This window comes from Eublepharis macularius, chromosome 9 (assembly GCF_028583425.1).
Source record: "Eublepharis macularius isolate TG4126 chromosome 9, MPM_Emac_v1.0, whole genome shotgun sequence".
NCBI classification, from domain to species: Eukaryota; Metazoa; Chordata; class Lepidosauria; order Squamata; family Eublepharidae; genus Eublepharis; species Eublepharis macularius.
Genome location: NC_072798.1, coordinates 56,159,727 through 56,178,911, shown reverse-complemented (window position 1 = coordinate 56,178,911; position 19,185 = coordinate 56,159,727). Strand labels below are relative to the sequence as shown.

General features: G+C 42.9%; 1 protein-coding gene across 1 annotated transcript in view; it reads right to left on the bottom strand.

Annotated features, from left to right (window-relative positions):
* Positions 1-19,185, bottom strand: part of LIN7A (lin-7 homolog A, crumbs cell polarity complex component) — a 51,646-nt gene that overhangs the window by 25,766 nt on the left and 6,695 nt on the right. The window contains exon 2 of the mRNA XM_054988985.1: positions 12,929-13,047. The gene's annotated coding sequence lies outside the window, so the exon portion shown is untranslated. The remainder of the gene's footprint in view (positions 1-12,928; positions 13,048-19,185) is intronic.

Below are 19,185 nucleotides of genomic sequence, written 5' to 3'. Positions count from 1 at the left end.
TATGCAGAACTGGAAAGGGTGGGCATGAAGGGATGAACCGGTGCTAGGCTCTTACGGCCCTTTCTGATATGCCCAGGGTAATATCGATTGCCACTTTGAGGTCAGGATGGAATTTTCCTCCAGGCCAGATTGACCAGGTATCCTGGAGGGGTTTTTTGCCTTCCTCTGGGCATAGAGCAGGATCACTTGAGGAGGTGAGGGGGGAGATAGCAGTGAATTTCCTGCATTGTACAGGGGATTGGACTAGATGACCCTTGGGATCAGTCTCTAGCTCTATGTTTCTAATTCTGAAGGTTCCTGTGCAGGTATGTGTGGCAACACAAGCAAATATATTATTGTTTTCAGCACTGAGGACTACTGCTGTAATCTTCCACCAATTGCTCAGGATTATGGGGGTTACACTCAAGCAAATGTGTGATTCATAGAAACCTATATATAAAAGCATTAAACAGAGCAGAGTACTGCTAATTTTTGTCAACTATGTATAATTTTAATTTAAAAGCCAATCGTTTTAACACCTCAGTACAAATGCATCTGTAGTGAGACTGAAAATTTCACCACATTTCTTCCAAGAGCTTTATGTAGCTAGCTACAACATATATATTCATATACATTTGCTAGTATTTTACTGGAACCACTGGAACAATTTTAATTGTTCTTTTATGTTCAATGAATTAAGAAAAATTGTATTAACAGAATTCAGTTACAAAATTAGCTCTATTACATTCTGATTTTTTTCTGTATACACATTTAATCCAATCACAAAGTGTTGCATTACAGAAGCCCCATACCTGATTCTATATGGTATAATGCACTGGCTAAAAATGCAATTATAAGAACACTAAGAGAACGAGCCGTGATTTGAGAGGTCCCTGGTTCAAAACTTATCTCAGCTATGAACTAGTTAAGTGCTTTTATGCAAACCACTTACTTGTAGCATCTGCTCCTCCAGCAATACAGGGATAATAATCCTGGCATACCTAACAGAGTTGTTGTAAGCATGACAAGGTAGTGAAGATGAAATGATTTAAATACTAGAAGTGCCAATAAATGCTGCTATTGCATTGCCTGCTATAAAAATGCATGCACTTGTTGCTTAAATTTATTAAAGCTACAACCATTTTTAATGCTGGAAAATGAAGATATGGTGAAGGAACAAGCTGTGCTTTGATAGAATTAAAAACAAAGGCTAAGATTGGAATAGGAAACTGAAGCATTCATGCACAGGCTCTCAAAAGAGATGATCAGCATATCTGAACCTCGCAGCTTCTGCTTATCTGCTTGACAGGGGAAGATCAGTATGTGGCACATCTTGTCATAAGCCTCTCTCACTTCTCCTACTCTGAGTGCTACTAACAAAAGTGCATGAACAGATAAATAGAGATTTCCCACTCTTAGCTGTCTGTTACATGTTTCAGCTGTCACCAGGTTCCTACTTCAGAACAGCTCAATGGGGCCAAAAGCAGAGTGAAAGTTATGCATTGAAAGGATCAATCCTGGGTTCAGTCCTTTGGCAGTACAAACCTATACACTACAACTTGCTCTTAAATGTTGTATTAACATCTTGGACTACATGTGTTTTTTTGGACTCAGCAAGGGAAACAGGAACAATTACATTTCATATTGTTAAGCAAATAAACACAGGTAGAAATGTGGTAAAACAAAATTTGTTGAGTATAAGAGACTCTGTGTCCAAACATCCTGGCCAGCACTACTTGGCCTTTGATCAGCAGATACAAAACACAGGATGGACACAGCTTACTGAGGCTCTTTACACAGACAAGCAAGTTCATGATGAAAAATACACAATCCTGACGGAAACAACAGTTCAAAGACCAATACAGGAACCAATGCACGCTCTCTTCACAACATCAAAGGATAGCATTGGGTTTGCTAGGAATTATGACAACCCGACACTTCTTTAGGAGTTCAATGTTACTTCTATCCTAAAAATACTTACATCTAATCCTACAGAAATTATACATCCAACAAGATTAAAATCCTAACAGGTAATTCTGGCAGGACACTTTGGTTGACATATACCAATGGACTTTGAATGGAATGAAGAGAGGTGCCATCATCTTAAACTGAACAGGGTGTAACAAGATGTTATGAAACATTACAAAGGGAGGTCCTTCACAGCACATAAGAAAAGAAAGAGACATGTCTGTTAATTTTAAGTATTTTCCATTATTGGATCTTTTCCTTGTTATTGACAGATTTCAGGAATGACAGCATAGCTATTCTTTTTGCTCAGATTGGTCCTATTTATTTATTTATTCATTCTTTGTTTATAGCTTGCCTTTTTCACTGAGGCTCAAGGAAGATTACAGAATAAAAAAAACAATGCAACCATTACAGTAAAAAAATTTATATCCACACAAATGTACAGTTAGGATTACTTCCCATACAGAAAATCAGACCTCTTTGTGGATTTGATCCAGCCATCTTTTTTCCCCAGTCTTAACCAATTACCCTCTTAACTACAGTGTCAGTCCTATATGGCTATTTTTAATGCAAATCCCATGATCCTCAGTAAGGTATTTTTGTGTCAACAGAGACACCCCCCCCCCGCTTTTCACATGTGGAAAAGCTGTCTGGATCCAACCCCATGTTATTATGCTGCTGCAGCTGCATAACTACCTTTTATAAGAGGGTAAACAGCTTTTGTCAGGAAGCACTCACCACAGTTCAGGAAGTTGTATTAAATGAGACTTCAGGGATTTAAAAAACAAAAATGAATTTACAGTTCTTCCCCCTGCCCCCAGAGGTACATAAAACTAATGGGCCTATGAACAGCTTCACTAAAGTGCCATCTCTACCTATAAACACAACTTACCCTAGCTACCTAGGAAAATTCAGATAGCCAAACTGTTCATGTAAGGATTATTATCTCTTCTAGGCATGCAAGCTCAGCTATTTTAAATCAATTAAATCTGCATACTGATGTTCCCTCAGAGACATACTGCTTCAACCATATATACAAAGTCCTGAACAATAGCAGTTCCTTTCTCTCTAAATCATTCTTCATTTATAATCTCAAAATGAATAGCAACACAGCCCTTTAATTTGGTGTTTCAAAAGCACCATCAAGAAACTGGCCTCTTAATCCATTTCTTGGTTTTTCAAATATTTAATTCAGGCTTTGGGGCCTGGTTAGGCTACAGGAGGGCCATCTGTGGAAAATTACAGTCACTATCACTTTGCAGTTCCCAGAGAAGATAAGGGATGAGATGGGAGACACAAAGATGCAGATTAGATCATGAGATCAAAGAGCTTCAAAGCCAGAGACCAGGAGGGAGTTTTGCACTCGCATTTCATCTCCTTAGCCCAAGGAACCCTGAGTGAGGAAAAGTTGCTCTGATTGTGAATATGCATCAGCTGCAGAGGAATGTGGTCACATCATGTCCTAGTAACACCCGCAGATTGGTGAAGCGGGATCAGGCCATGCTGTGGGCAGGTTGGCATAAAGCAAAGGTCTTCAATCTAGTTTAAGTGCTGTTGTTGCTGCTGGTGGTATACCTGCTGCTTACACGCCATTCTGAGCTCTGGACTTGATTACTAGGACAGGTGTCAGTCCAAGACTCTTGTCTCTGGGTTTTGGACTTTGGAGTACTACTTGAACTTTTGCACTTCTAGTAGGGTTGCCAGCTCCAAGTTGGAAAATTCCTGGAGATTTGGGGGGTGAAACCTGGAGAAGGCAGGGTTTGGGGAGGGAAAGGACTTCCATAGAATCCACCCTCCAAAGCAGCCATTTTCTCCAGGTGGCCTGGAGATCAGTTGCAATTCTGGGAGATCTCCAGCTACCACCTGGAGGCTGGTAACCCTAGCTTCTAGCCTGACAAGGTACCATCTGTGCGAAAGCCTGTACAGTATTTTAGAGTAATTATTTAGTTTTATTATTTTTCCTGTCTTGCACAGTTTCTATATTTATAATCTTTTGTACACTTCTTAATAAACTTTATTAATTATACTTCTGTGGTGTTATTTGGGTTTGGGGGTTCAATCTAAACCCAGTACTTTGGCCTATTCGGCTACATCTACCAAATAATTTTTTTTTGGGAGGGGGGAATTCAATCTGCAGGCATCCTACCTTGCAGAGCAGACTTCTTGCAGCCATCTTGCTTAATACTCAGTTTCTCAGCTGAGAGTTAATTAAGAGGGGCTGGTGGTGGTTACCCTGAGCAGTAAGGATTCCACCCCCACACCCTCCAGTAGTGTGTTTTGTTCTTGACCTCCCCATTGGCCTTCTTGTGAATACAGGGGACTGCAACAAGCACATAACCATAACTTGATGTAAGATGTAGTGAACATGAAGATGGGTGTTCATTTTCTCTTCTTATTAATTATACTGAGCACATCACCTTTCCAAGCCTGTTTTATATGCAACATAGATATTGTTTAAGAAAATCAGTTCTGCTAATGAAGGAAATTGTGTGACAATTTTAATGATATCTACTGGTCTGGAACAACAGCCATTAATAGCCTTGTTATTGGGTTTGGAGGAGGGTCTGTGTATCATTAATTTGTGAATATATTCTGCGTTTAACTAACAAAGGAGCCTGCACCTAATTTTCAGAATAAAAAGAAATCAACAACAGCTTGTTATGCAACTCTATTAAAAGAATTCCTCCAAGAGGAATAAATGTTTCCTGTGGATAGTAATTTTGATATGAGTCTCATATGAAATATGACACAATTATTTATGTTTTTGATCAATTATTACTATGGTTTGGAGACCAGCACTGGAGCTTTTAAATGGTTTTTTAGTAACATTAGCGGGGGGTGGGGGGTGGGGATGGCAGAGAACGAAGTGACTTGCTTCCAAATCCTGCTCTTAAGAATATCAGAAGAGCCCTGCTGGATCAGACCACAGTAGCTCCAGAAGGCCTGAAGGGAGACGGATGCCAAAATTGCCTTGTAAGCAACTTGCATTTAGAGATATAGAGTGGGGAGGAGGTGGGCAGGAATGGTTTCTGCACACCCTATGATGCTTGGGGCTGTGCCCACACAGGACAAAACCACTGACAATCATGCACATACACCCTTTGCCCCTGATGCAAGCGTAAGACGTCTGTCCATCTATGGACAAGAAGTGCACTTCTGAATCTCTGCTTTCCTCTGCTAAGAGAAGCAGAATCCTTGCCAAAAATAAACTGTCCAGGCACAGCAAGAAAGGGAAGTAAAAGGGGATAGTTCAAACCATGATCCACTATAATCCCAGTTCAAATTGCATAGCTTTTACCATGGCAATTAACATTTTATACTTTCCTCTACAATTCTTAAGGCACTGTTTTAATTTCTTTCTTTTATTCTCAGGGACTGTGCTCATGTATGTTTAATTCTTCTTTTGTCCATAGAAAAATGGAGAGAGCAGATTATCTATTTCTTTTCAAAGAGATATATCCCTAGTCCTCAATTCTTAGTGTAGGAGGGACCTCTTTATCCTTCTCAGGGAAGTTCAGGTCAAAATAAACTGAAATTACTAGTCCGCTGTACAAACCAAGCAGAGAAGAAGCCCGGAATACCCTCAAATGTTTCACAGAACATAACTTTACTGGGAGATAAATATGAAAACAAAAACATAGAAACAAAGCACTTGCTCTTAACTAATTCCAACAGTGCTATTTAAAATTCTTTGCTTTCATACGTTTGAATGCCCTGCTGAGAGCTGACTGTTACAATACTTTCAGTCATGGGGGGTGGGGGTGAGCTGGAACCAAGGCAGGTGGTGCTCCTGGCCGAGTTCAGATGAGCCAAAAGAATGCCACAGCCCCTCCCCGATGCAGCCGAAGAGCAGCTGGAGGGGAATAAGACCTGCTTCCCATCTCAAGATGTCACCCTGGCAACTGCTTGGGATGGGCAAAGGAGCTGCTGACATGCCTATGTAGCTGTCAGGGACAAAGTTCCACCCCTTCCATCTTCTCTGGTTGTCCCTGACAACCATGCAAAAACATCGGTCTCTCTGTTGGCCTGTCACAAGAAGTCACCAGGGCGACAGTTAAGCCAGAAAGTGACCTCACTGGCTGATAAAGATGGCGGAGCACAGCTAAAGCAGCTCCAGGGAGGTCTGAGATTACAAGCTCCTGGTAAGGATGGGGAAACAGGGCCAAGAGACCACTGAACAGGGTTGGCATCCCCTGGGCACCAGACCACTTCAAATATTCCCAGTAACATTAATGGGCAGTCAGCTCTTGCCTTACATACAATTATGGCCCGAGAGGAAACCTAGTAACAGCCAGTTATGTAAATTAGGGCTGCCAGACCCTTGGTGGGGGCGGGGGATTCCCCGCTCCCACCCTGACACCCCTGCCCCTCCCTCCCTGACCAGCGGGGGGGGCATGCACCTTCCATGCACGCCCCCTGCGGTGCTGCGCGCCCCCGTGCACAGCAACTGCCAGGATCAGGCCTGTTTTGGCCTGGATCGGGGCCCCTGTGGAGCGCGGGAGCATTCCTGCGCTCCGCAGGGGCCCACAATGGGCCCAATCCGTGCCAAAATGGACCTGATCCATGCCAAAATGGGCATGGATCAGACCCATTTGGGCGCAGATCAGACCTGTTGTGGGCCCCTGCGGAGCGCAGGAATGCTCCTGTGCTCCACAGGGGCCCACAACGGGCCCGATCCGTGCCCAAACAGGCTGCATGGTGATGTCACTTCCCAGCAGTGACATCATCACGCTTGCAGGAGCACGCATGCACTTCCCCTTCCAGGTAAGAGCCAGGTCTCAATCTCCCGCTGGGAGATTGAGGGGGCCTGGCAACCCTAATGTAAATACATAATCTCAAATGTAAATTGCACCTACCTGTATTATCATTCTTCCTCCCACACGGCACAGGGAAGCCAGATTGCCATGTAGGGGAAGAAGGTAAGCATAAAAATACCAACACTGCTCACATTTGATGCAGTAAATATGTTTTGTAACTGAGCATTCACATCAGAGTGCATTGAAGGCTAAGAGAAACACATGAAAGACTTACAATGAAGTTTCTTTAATTTATCCTGCTCTTGTTTTGAGATCAGATCGATTAAGCTCTAGTCCTAAAAAAATGGGCATGGTCATTCAAATGTTCTTTTCTACTCTCTTACTACATTCCACTGAATTCTTCTGAAGAGTTGAAGAATTGGTCTGAAGGGCCAATGAAATACCAGGGAACAGAACAGCATTCAGGTGAGTGTGTGCTAGATACCATTTTATTACTTCTGAGGAGTATTTATTTGGTCCTCCAGCAGTACTCTGGAGAGGTGACAAACATCTAATAAATAAATTACTGCCAGGAACGACTCAAGACCTTCAGTAAACAAAGGTTCTTGAAATAAGTGAGATAAAACACCACTGAAATCCAGCACGCATTTTTTGCCCACTCTTGTACTCTCAAACTATAACATTTCAGATAATAATAATCAAGAGTCTTGACATTTGTGAGCCCTACCATGCATTCAGTCCAGAAAGCTGTATTCTGTGAGTTCCATTTTTTCCTTTAACAGTAGATATTTTTAAAAGGCTGGAGAAATGAGTGCCATATTTATGCCAGTTGGCATATGTTTTATTGCTACATCTTCAGAATTTACCAATTACAGCTTAAATGCCTAATTATAAGTTTCTTAATAGTGAATTTAGGGTGCTTTCTGCACTAATGGAAGAAAATAATTTTTGCTAAACAATAGCCCATAAAAGCTTCATTTGGACAACTGTACACTATTTTTTTCAAAGTCCAACTAGATAGCTTTTCGTTCAACCAACACCTAATCATAATCTAAGTAATTTTCTGGTTTCCTGGATTTTGCACCTGTTACAAAGGTTACATGTTGGCTGCTTTCCAGAATACATCTCACAAATGAATATGAATATTATTGGATTATTCTACTGGAATTGCAGAGATAGCAAATGTTTATTTTAGTGAAATGGATAAGCTATACAAGAGTGTTTAATATGCTCAAATATCAATTAAAGTGGCATTTAGTAGGTCATATGAAAGGCCTTTATCAGAATAACTACTCATACATTTTTGTAGTGAGGACAATTATTTACTAAAATGGAATGATATTCCTTTTAAAACAATCTGAAAACATGAACTATCTCAAAATAAGGGCTCTGTTGCAGATCACAGATTACACTAATGCATGCTGCCTTTTTTGTTTCCACTAGCCATCAAGAAATTCCTTCGTTTAAAAAAGGTTCATTCTCTGTACTGCTATTGCCTTGGTACTCGAGTAGAGGCAGACATGGACCAGGAAAAAACTATGGACTGTTGGATCATGGCCTGTTTCACAGACCACAGACTACAAACTTTTCATGGACCTGCCCCGGTTCATGGACTGGTTTGTCGGTCTGTGGTCCATCACTTCCGGGGGCCCAAGGACTACCCCTTCACACTCAGAGATGCCAAACTTGCAGCGAGTCTTCAGCAGGCTTTTCTCCAGCCACTCTCCAAGTTTGGCCAAGATTGCAGTTTGGATGTCCAAGTTACAGACCCCCAAAGTGGCCACCCCAGAAAACTTCCAGTACATAGAATATGAGCTGCAAACACTAATTGACTTGCATTGGCTTTCAGCACCAAAAAGTTGCAATGAAAATGTGGGATGGAGTTGGAGAATCTTCCTCTGAAAATGGAATTACAGCCCCCAGAATGATGATGGTTCCTGGGAGCAGAAAACCTGCTCTGGGGCCAGAATGGGGAAGAAGAGTAGTACTATTTGAGGGGACAGTCAAGGAGATGTTTTTGGGGAGATAGGAGAAATATTCTTTTAAAGGACACGAGGACAGATACAATCTATGAGAGGAGAATGAATTTGGGGGAGGGAGACTTGGGCTCCCCTATTTGAGAGTATCCTTCCCCATGCCTGGGGGAAGGAGACTTGTGCTCCTCTGTTCAAGAGGACCCTTCGCTGCTCTTCACCACGTCCTTGACACAGGGGAGAAGAGCTTCCCCCTGCTCCAGTTCTTTGGCCAGCGCCCGGTACAGCCCATGGATCAGGGGGACAGCTTGCCCCAGGCTGAACTTGTAGGAGAAGAGGAGGTCCGTGGTGTCCTGAAACGGCTTCAGGGCATGGACCATTTGGAAGCCAGTTCATGGAGCTGATGCTGAGCACCCTTTCCGCATGAATAATAGGTTTGGAGGTCATGATGTCCTCCAACACGTGTTTTTGCTCCACCAGATGCGCTATCATCAGGGAGGTGGAGTTCCAATGAGTGGGCATGTCCTGGAAGAGCTGGTGTTTGAGATCCCCTTCCTGCTTCTTGTACAGCTGGCAGGAAGACTTAATGCTGCGGGAAAAGTGGGCACCAAGATGACAAAAGCTGTCCAAAAACCCATGCATTTCCAATGTTCCCTGGTCCCAGGGTAGCTTGATGGTGCTACCCAGCCCAAGAGCATCTGCCATGACCAGGTGCAGCTTGTGGCCAGGCAGACAATGCCTTCAAGGGACACGTCATTCAGGGCTGGACCAGGAGGACTGAGTACAGGCAGCGGCATCCCCAAGAGGTTAGGATGTAGAGGAGCTGGATGTTTCTCCAAGACCCCCTGATGCACCCTGAGATCCCGCCTCAAAAAGTTTTAGCAGCTGCTCTTCCTCTGGCAACACTGAGCTCTCCTGTCTCCTCCTTGAGCCCCAAAAGCAGATCCATAGAAAGAGGCTCTGCCTCTGAGACATCCCAGTCCTCAGGACACTGATGGTGATGAGCAACCAGGTCATCCTTGGCACTTCTTCCCCCACTGACCACCCTTCCCCCTCATTCCAACCCTCATGGTGCTATAAGAAGAGCCCTCAGCCAAGAAAACCCAATAAGCTTGGTCCGAGAACCTGACTGCAGCTCTGAGACTGGGTTGGGGGAGAGCCCTATCCCAACACCACAAATAAGAATTGAAAGGGGAAAAAATTAGAAGAGTGAGCCCTCAGCCAAAGAAACCCAATAAGCTTGGTCTCAGTCAGAGCCTGACTGCAACTATGAGACTGGGTTGGGGCAGAGACCTAGGCTAGCCCACTGCCCCACAATCAAATAAGAATGGAAAGAGAAAAAAGAAGACAGAAGAGTGGGCCCTCAAGAAGCCCAATAAGATTGCACCCAGAGCCTGACTGCAGCTCTGAGACTGAGTTGGGACAGAGCCCTAGGCTAGCCCCACTGCCCCACAAGCAAATAAGAATTGAAAGAAAAAAATATTAAACAGAAGAGTGAGCCCTCAGCCAAGGAAACCCAGTAAGTTTGCTCCCACCCACAGCCTTGCTGCAACACAAGCCCCAAGCCTCCCTCCGGCGAAATCCGAAAAAACACTCCCACAACAAGCCGTTCCTGAGCCAGTAAGCAGCTGGAAAGTGAAACCACAGGGTATATATACTGCTTGCTCTCATAGAGAATAATGGGAGCTCTCTGGTTGGCAGCCAGAGCTGCCTATCAAGATTTTCAGGGCTAAGATTGGTGTATTCCAAAGGCAACACAAAGTCTGCAGGCATCTCCCTTATGTTGCCTAAGGAATTGATTGCTTGGCGCCAGGATGTCTGGTTTCACGGACCAACGGACTGATGGGCCAGCAAAAGGTCGTCGCATCCATGGAAAAATGTGCGTCACATGACCTAGTAGCTTGTGAACGCCGAACCGGCCCGGTCCGTGCAAAATTTGGATATTTACTGGATATTGCATATTGACACTTTTGCATCTTGCACTTTGTAGGAAAAATTAAAATTTTGTAAATTTATAAATTCAAAATTTTTAAAAATTTAAAAACATTTTTGTGGACCTTTAAGGTTTCTTTTTTGATATTGGAAAAAAGGAGTTGGCAACTCCATTCATTTGACCTACTTTCAGTATTCCTGATGCTGTTCAGTAAATATGTGAATTGCTCTTCAGCTGTGTCTCTGTGCAACTGGACTTGAGACATAAGGTTCCCAACAGCCCATGCAAGATATTAACAGCTGTCTTCAGCATGCTCATACTGGGAAGGGCTGGCCCAACGTGTGCACAGGTTTCCTCTTGTAAGTGAGAGGGGGAGGCCCTCCAGGTTGCACACTCCCCCAGATCACTGCTGGTGTCTGAGAAGCCAGACAACTCGCATGAGATGCACAGACAGCAGGCAACAGGTCATGGTAATGAACCTCCTGATTACAGCAGAAAGATGGCACAAGAGGGCTTGCTGGCTAAAATGATTGCATATGGAGCAGCCAACATGAACAGCCCATTCAAAGTGATTGTGTTCGATGGGGCAAAATCTCAGTTGTGCTTGAATCGCCACACTCTCAGGGTTAACTCCATCAGGAAGTCAAAGCAAGGTCTGGTGTCTGCCATAGTTGTGTCTTTCCACTCTGCTATGCTTTTCTCTGCAGTGTTTCATGCCCTGTTCTGTATGGCTGGTGTTGAAAGCAGAGCTGCTGAGGAAAACTCATACTGTGTCTAGTGCCTGTGCCCCCTGCTGAGTGAGTGTTGCTAAGTATGTGAGTTGTAGGTTTTATTAATCCAGCATCTCCTTGCAGTTTTGTTGCTGCCTGACTTGCTGCTGATCAAAAAGTGAGTATTTTTTGCTAGCATTGTCCTGAACCCATGGCTCTTGTTTGCCACATAGGCAACTTTTGAAAACTGAGAGGTTGATAGGACTGCCATTGTGAAAGTGTGTTCCCTTGTTGCTTCTCCAGTGTCTGCATTCTCTTTGTCTGGCAAAACGTTGGTGCTCCTGAGCTGTGCCCAGCCCAAGATCTGAACCCTAGTGTGGGAAAGGTCATGGGCATTCCATTAGCCTTGCCTCTGCTGCTGACTGAGCTACAGAAGCAATTGAAAGTTGCGTCTAGAATGGCCATGTTTCCTTCCCAGTGTATGCATGTGGCTAAAGGGGACATGGATGCAGACAGGGAAAAGAACCCACATCTGCAAAGCTCCCTGGAATATGTTCACTCCAAGGTTCCTCCTGGTCCTTCCACCATGCTCCTTCCCTGGGTGTAATCCATGAATGGGCACAGTGCCCTGATATCAGGAGTATGGCCATTGGCCACATTAGGGTGAGCCAGCTGGCTGTCTAAGTACTCCTGCTCTTGAATCAGGGTTGTTATGAACTCTGTTGCTATGCTTCAGTGTTTTGTTTTATTCTCCCTGTGTAGAATAGACATAGGACATGAATGAGAGGTGCCAGCATCAGAAATACACTGGTGATGGAGGGGTCTTAGGTATGTGGTTTATATAGTTTGATCTAAATGACACCTCTTCTAATTAATGAGGCAGAAGAACTCATTTAAGAATGAATTTTTTTTAAGCACATAACTCTCTCAGAAGGCAATGCTTCTTCTATGTTGCTCATTACAAAACATGCACGATGAACTACAGTTTGGTGTAGTGATTAAGAGCAGCAGGACTCTAATCTGGAGAACCGGGTTTGATTTCCCACTTCTCCACTTGAAGCCAGCTGGGTGACCTTGTCAGTCAGAGCTCTCTCAGAGCTCTCTCAGCCCCACCTACCTTAAAGGGTGTCTGTTGTGGGGATAATAACAACATTGACTTGTTAACCACTCTGAGTGTGACAAGAATCTGTCCAGAAGAACAGTACATAAGCACAATGTCATTAAAAAGTGTTCACCTTTTTAAAAAGAATTTTTGTTCTTAAGTAAATTTATGCATTTAGTTAATCATTAAAACTCATATAGTTAATCAACTAATACCTCTTTACCTAGGCAACAACCAATGAATTACCTTTCTCTGCAAAGAGTCTTTCTAATGACCAATGTGATAGAAATGACTACATCACTGAGACTTCAGAAAGATTTTGTGATATATTCATAACTGCTGACAAAATATCCTATGAGATCCAATAATGTTAGATCAAAGCTTATACGACTGTGATGTTACATGACACAGGCAGACTCTTCAGTAGCTTTTGCTCCTTATTTGACCAGTTAAATGCAACACTATTTCCAACCCCCACAAATATCACGAAGGCCTCAATACCATACCTCTCTAATAGCTGTGCAAAACTCACTCTGCAGTACTTTTTTAAGGGACTGTAGCTTGTGTCCTGGTAGTTCTCCAGATTCTTGTAGCTTCTCCAACAGTTCAATTGCTCTGGCAACATCTGAATATATAAAAATAGGGCAAAGGTCAAGGATGGACACATACTTTATGACTCATGTTTATGTTCTAGCTAAGCAGAGGAGTGATTCTGAAACAATTTTCAAATTTCATAGTGGATCTTTTCCAATCCCACAGTGATTTTCATTTTTTCTGCCTGTAATAACAAGATCAACTTCAACTTTGCACGTTCAGTTACTTTAAGTATGCATATTGCTTTAGGCTGCAATCTTAAGTCAGCCAATCATATGAGAAGTGGAGAAGTGTATACACAGATGAAGTATTTTTGGAAGTTTTTACTGAAGCTAAGCAAGCAGCCAAGCCCGATGTAGTTTGTGATTCACAAGCCAGAAAATGTTTCTGTGGGCTACAAGGTATGTGGCAACCTCCCTTCCCCTCTATTGGCAGTACCAGGAGCAAAACCAAACAGGAATTTCATTGCCTTCTAAGGGGGCTGTATCCATGCCTGGTGGGATGTGTTCATTTCAGCTCAACAGATTACAATGTGTGCAGGTATGCTTTAAACAGGTCTGCTGCAGGTCTACTGTTTTAGCGACCACATTCTGTACTTGAGACAACAACTGTGAAAGACATCTCCATTTTGATTGGCGATGCTGAATATTCTTGTATCCCTCAGGCACCATGGGGAGCTCACCCAAGATTTCCTCTTTCTTCCTTATACTCCCCAATGTAGATGGAGAGAAAATTGTGGTGGTACCCTATTCTCTCTCTTCATCCCACCTCTTCTCTCTCTTCATCTCTTCAGTCAGTTTGGTGTAGTGGTTAAGAGTGCGGGACTCTAATCTGGAGAGCCGGGTTTGATTCCCCACTCCTCCACTTGTAGCCAGCTGGGTGACCTTGGGCTAGTCATGGCTCTCTGGAGCTCTCTCAGCCCCACCCACCTCACAGGGTGTTTTGTTGTGGGGATAATAATGGCATACTTTGAAAACCACTCTGAGTGGGTATTAAGTTGTCCTGAAGGGCGGTATATAAATTGAATGTTGTTGTTGTTATTATTATCCCCAAAGCCTGTTTTTGGTCTTTGGATTCTGCATGCTGAGGCTTCAGTAACACCCACCATGCTGCACAAACATTCTGTGTTTCTTCCTCCTCAAAAAAAACATTAAGGACCTCAGTGCCTGGCTGTGATGTCCTGGCTGCTTCCACAACCAAGGCATTGTTTCCAGCTTGAGAAGGATCTGCTTCTCCCCGTAGGGAAGGAGGTGCAAGGAACTTGCCTATTTTCCTGTTCTCCAATTTCTAATCCCTTGCTCCTTAAGGTATGGGCTGTTCATGCCGCACTCTCCTCAGCTTTTAGTTTGCTTGTCCTAATGTCCATGCAGAGAAATTGCACTAGTCTTGGTATGGAACTATGAAATTATAAAAGATACTTTAGTTAGGAAAATATCTCTGCTCAATATCCCTTCTGTAATGTAAGTTTTACTACATTTTTGCTTCTAAAGCCAATGGGCCCTGTGTAGCACCTTTGGCCATTCACACTACAATCACGATGCTAAAGATCCCAGACCTGCCCAATGTCTGCTTCTCTGAGTGAAGCAGAAGCAAGAATGGGTAGCTGCAGTAACGTTCTGATGAGTTATCCAAAAATGGCGGGAAAGAACATAGGCAACTGCCCCCCTTTCCAGTTAGCATAGACTGGTTGCTACAGATGCTAAACATAACTCCAGACAGAATGTTAAGTTTTCTTCTATGCGGAAATAACTTCAGAAATGGAACTCAATAGTGGTTAAAGGGATCCTGGGGACAGTTTTATCTTGGACCACTTCATGGCTGACATACAATTCTGTATTTTGTTTATAAAATGTAATGTTGAAGAACACTGTCATGATTCCATGTAAAATAATTAAGTATACCCTGGATGCCTTCTTAAGCTACAAAGCTAAAGCATCAGTGATTGAAATGTCAGGCTCTTAAAAGGTGAATTCTACTTTAGGGTGAAGGGAAATGGAAACTCTGTAAAAACAAATAGCAAATTAGCTAGGTGATGTGCTGAAAGATACTGATCCAAAAACTGCTGGTAATAGTTTATTTCAGAATAACCCTAGCCAGTACAACTTGTGGTCCATGAACTACCATTTATTTTGTGGCCTGTCAAGTTCTTGACAACACTTTTATTTCTATAGTACTTTTTATAGTACTTTAGCCAGTAGCTAAAGTAGGTTTATAAAACCCCAGGGAAGAAGGCGAGGGGGGGTTGCTACAGATGCTAAGCTTTTAAGTTAGAATGTTATTTACCTTGAAACCTTGCTATCCAAATCTACCAATACAGCTGGTCCAATCAAAATGATAATCTAAGCCAAATGCCTCAGGAATTCTTAAGAGAAAATATTTTGATTAACCATGCGCATACACTTGTCTATTTTTGCAGATATGTTTATTATGTAAATTACTATATCATCCCACTAACAACTGACTTGACAGCTTCCTATATGAGAACCATATCTCATGGGCAAATCTCATTTGCAGAGATGTCATAGGGACAATTGCTTAGGGAAGGATAATTAATCTTTATCTTTTTCTAATTCTATTTAACACTGTATTTCACTTTTACTTTGCTAGCACCTAATGACTTTCAGCACACTCTGGAATTCATTTTAACAACTCTATACATTATAAAAGAACCAGAACTTTGACAAAAGTTCCCACTTTAAATTTTAATTTACATGTTAGATTCATATTCTTAAGAAGGATATTATTACTATGAAAATGCAAAGTAGGAAAGAGCAAATATGACATAAACGCAATGGGACTATGATTTAATTTTGTTCAAAAAGGAGGAAAAATAATTTAAGTGTAAGGAAGAAGCATCATTATGAAAATCAGACCATCTACTCGTCATTCTGTGTACTTCCTAGCTTTGTTCTGATGATTTTCATGTGTGTTTGAATTAAAAAACATTCTCTTGATCCTCATATATGCCAGTAGTCTGCATGTGTAATCTCCTCAACTAACAAATGGTTAGTGCTCTAAACAGGGATGGGGTCAGAGGTGACGTGAATGACTACATTCAATCCCTTTCTCAAAATTATTCGCATTATCAGAACTGAACAAGCTTCTTTTTACTGCTCACCTAGGGAAAGGAGGTACAAATAAAAAAAACAGTAACTGAAGGGATGTGTCTCTCTCCCTCTCTACCACCCAACCCCCCTCCTTTTCGCATGACGAGGAATTGTTGTATACTTGCCTTCCTACTTTGTGTATTATGAAGGTTTGCTTCTGATGTACTGAGAGATAACCAGAGGTTTAGAGACAAGATAAGAAAAAGAGTGACATTTCCCCACATTATGGGGAACATGGAAGACTTGGTAAGGGGCATCTCATTTCTTCCTCCCCACTATTTCCTTTTCCTCTTTCCTGAAAACCCCATGGCCTCATTCTCTTTTGCCCACCCACTCCCTTTATCTCCCCCTCCCCCTCAATCTTCATCTTTCCCTCCTTCCCAATCCATGGCAGCCTCTCCATGGGAAAACTTTTGCCAATTTGAGCAGTGCCAGCTGCTGGGTTGGGCGCAGAGCTGTTATAGGGAACCTGCAATAACTTGAGAGAGGTACCTCACTCTCCCCTGTATCCCTCTCCCCATACTATTCCATCTTTTTCTCCTCCTGGCAACTCCCATATCTTCACCTTTCTCTGCTTCCTTCTTTCCTTCCCATCTACCTACCAACCTACATTTTATTTGTCCCCTCATCTCCACCTATATTTATTATTTATTTACTGTATTTATCCCCTGCCTTTCTCCACAATGGGGACCCAAAGCAGATTACATCAGTCTCCCTTCATCTATTTTATCCCCACAACAACCCTGTGAGGTATATGAGTGTCTGGGGCTGAGGGCCCCACACCTAAGTGGGCAGCACAGGGACCACCTATGGCTGGAGCAACTATAGCAAGCCCCTGGAAGCAGCCCTGCCCAAGAGCAAGTGAGAAGGGCTTGGTAGGCTGCAACACAGGGAGGCTTGGCTGGGACTACTAGCTTGGTGACCAAGAGAAGGAACGGTTACAAATGCGGCTGTACAACAGAGAAAAGTGAAAGTTATCCCTTGAGAAAGTGGTTATGAAACAGGCAAGTAGCTAGCATCCTGTTGGGAATTTTGATACACCCAGACCATTGGGGTGTAGAGGGGTCCCCACCCCCCAGTTTGTGTGGATGTTGAGCAGGAGGTGATTTGTTTGAAGTGCTATGACCCAATGTACCTGTGGGAAGAAGCAGAACAGCTCAGTTATATATATATATAGCCACAAAGAAGAAACACGAATGGAAAACTGTACTACAACACAGGGGAGGCCCAAGTTACCATTTACCTCCACCACCCTTTTCAGGAATGGTTTCAAACAATGGACTTTAGCCTTTCTATTTTTCTATTCGCCAATGTGCATTTGTATTAGAGAATCTATTTATTGTAATTTCTATTTATCATTATATATTTGTATTAGAGAATTGGACATCTGTATTAATTCTCCCATGTATATATGATCTATTTGAAAAATTGTATTTTTTGGACAAATGTGGATTATTGATGGTCATTGAGCACAGATAAGTTACATGATTAGATTGTTGTTTTAAGGACCTCTGCAAATAATTACTTTGAGAAAGTGGCTGATGTTATTGTTAACTTGTATATTGGCACTTATTATTTAAGCACTTGCACTTTATAAAAATAGATAAAAATTTCTAAATTATTTAGTGTACACATAGAAAATCTTTATATCTACTACGGGAATGGTTGTTTAGTTTTGTACTGGCTTGATCCATAGGAGCCCTCTTGGTAGTTACCCCCCAAGTCTGGCCAAGATTGCATTTTGGAGGTCTGAATTACAGACCCCCAAAGCAGCTGACCCCAGGAAACTTCCAGTAGATAGAATAAGAGCCGTAAATGCCAATTGACTTGCATTGGCTTGCAGCAATTGGCAGAGCCCTAGGATAGCCCAACACCCCACAATCAAATAAGAATTGAAAGGGGGGAAAGGAGACAGAACAGTAAGTCCTCAAGGAGCCCAATAAGCTTGGTCCCAGAACATGACTGCAGCCCTGAGACTGGGTTGGGGCAGAGCTCTAGCCCACCACCCTACAATCAAATAAGAATTGAAAGGAAAAAATGAAACAGAAGAGTGAGCTCTCATGGAGCCCAATAAGCTTGATCCCAGAGCCTTCCTGCAGCCCTGAGACCGGGTTGGAGCAGAGCCCTAGGCTAGCCCACTACCCCACAATCAAATAAGAACAGAAAGAAAAAAAATGAAACAGAAGAGTGAGCCCTCAAGAAGCTGAATAAGCTTGTACCCAGAGCCTTACTGCAGCTCTGAAACTGGGTTGGGGCACAGCCCTAGGCTAGCCCACCACCCCACAAGTAAATAAGAATTGAAAGAAAAAAATATTAAACAGAAGAGTGAGCCCTCAGCTGAGGAAACCCAATAAGCTTGCTCCCAGAGCCTTGGTGCAACACAAGCCCCAAGCCTCCGTCTCGCGCAATCCAAAAAAACTTCTGCAACAAGCAGTTCCTCCCTTGGTAACCAGCTGGAAAGTGAAACCGTGGCTCAGCACTGGGTGTGATATATAGTGCCTGCTCTCATAGAGAATGGGAACTCTCTGGTTGGCAGCCAGAGGTGTCTATCAAAGTTTTCAGGGCTAAGACTGGTGTGTTCCAAAGGCAGCAGAAGGTCTGCAGGCAACTCCTCTATGTTGCCTAAGGAACTGATGGCTCAGTGCCGGGATATCTGGTTTCACAGATCAATGGACCGGCCCAAAAGTTGTTGCGTCCCTGAAAAATGCATGTCCCACGACCTGCCTGTTCGCAAATGCCAAACTGGGCTAGTCTGTGTCAAATTTTGGTCCATTTTTTGGTCCATGCCCACCTCTAATCAGAGGTGATTTGATGGCACATAACATACACATGTAGAAAATTAAGGTGCATATAAATAGGAGGGGATGATACCCATGAAGAAGTCTCCCACGGTTTGAGGGCACATTTAGCAGCCCCCCCCCGCAACTTCTTAGGCCTTGTGATGTCTGAAGTTACAGGAGGACAAAGGTTTGATATTAAAGCAAAAAAGGAAGTAGTTCCCTGGAATATGCTTATCCACCTTAATCTATGAATCTATTCTGTGTCTCATCAACTTCCACAGC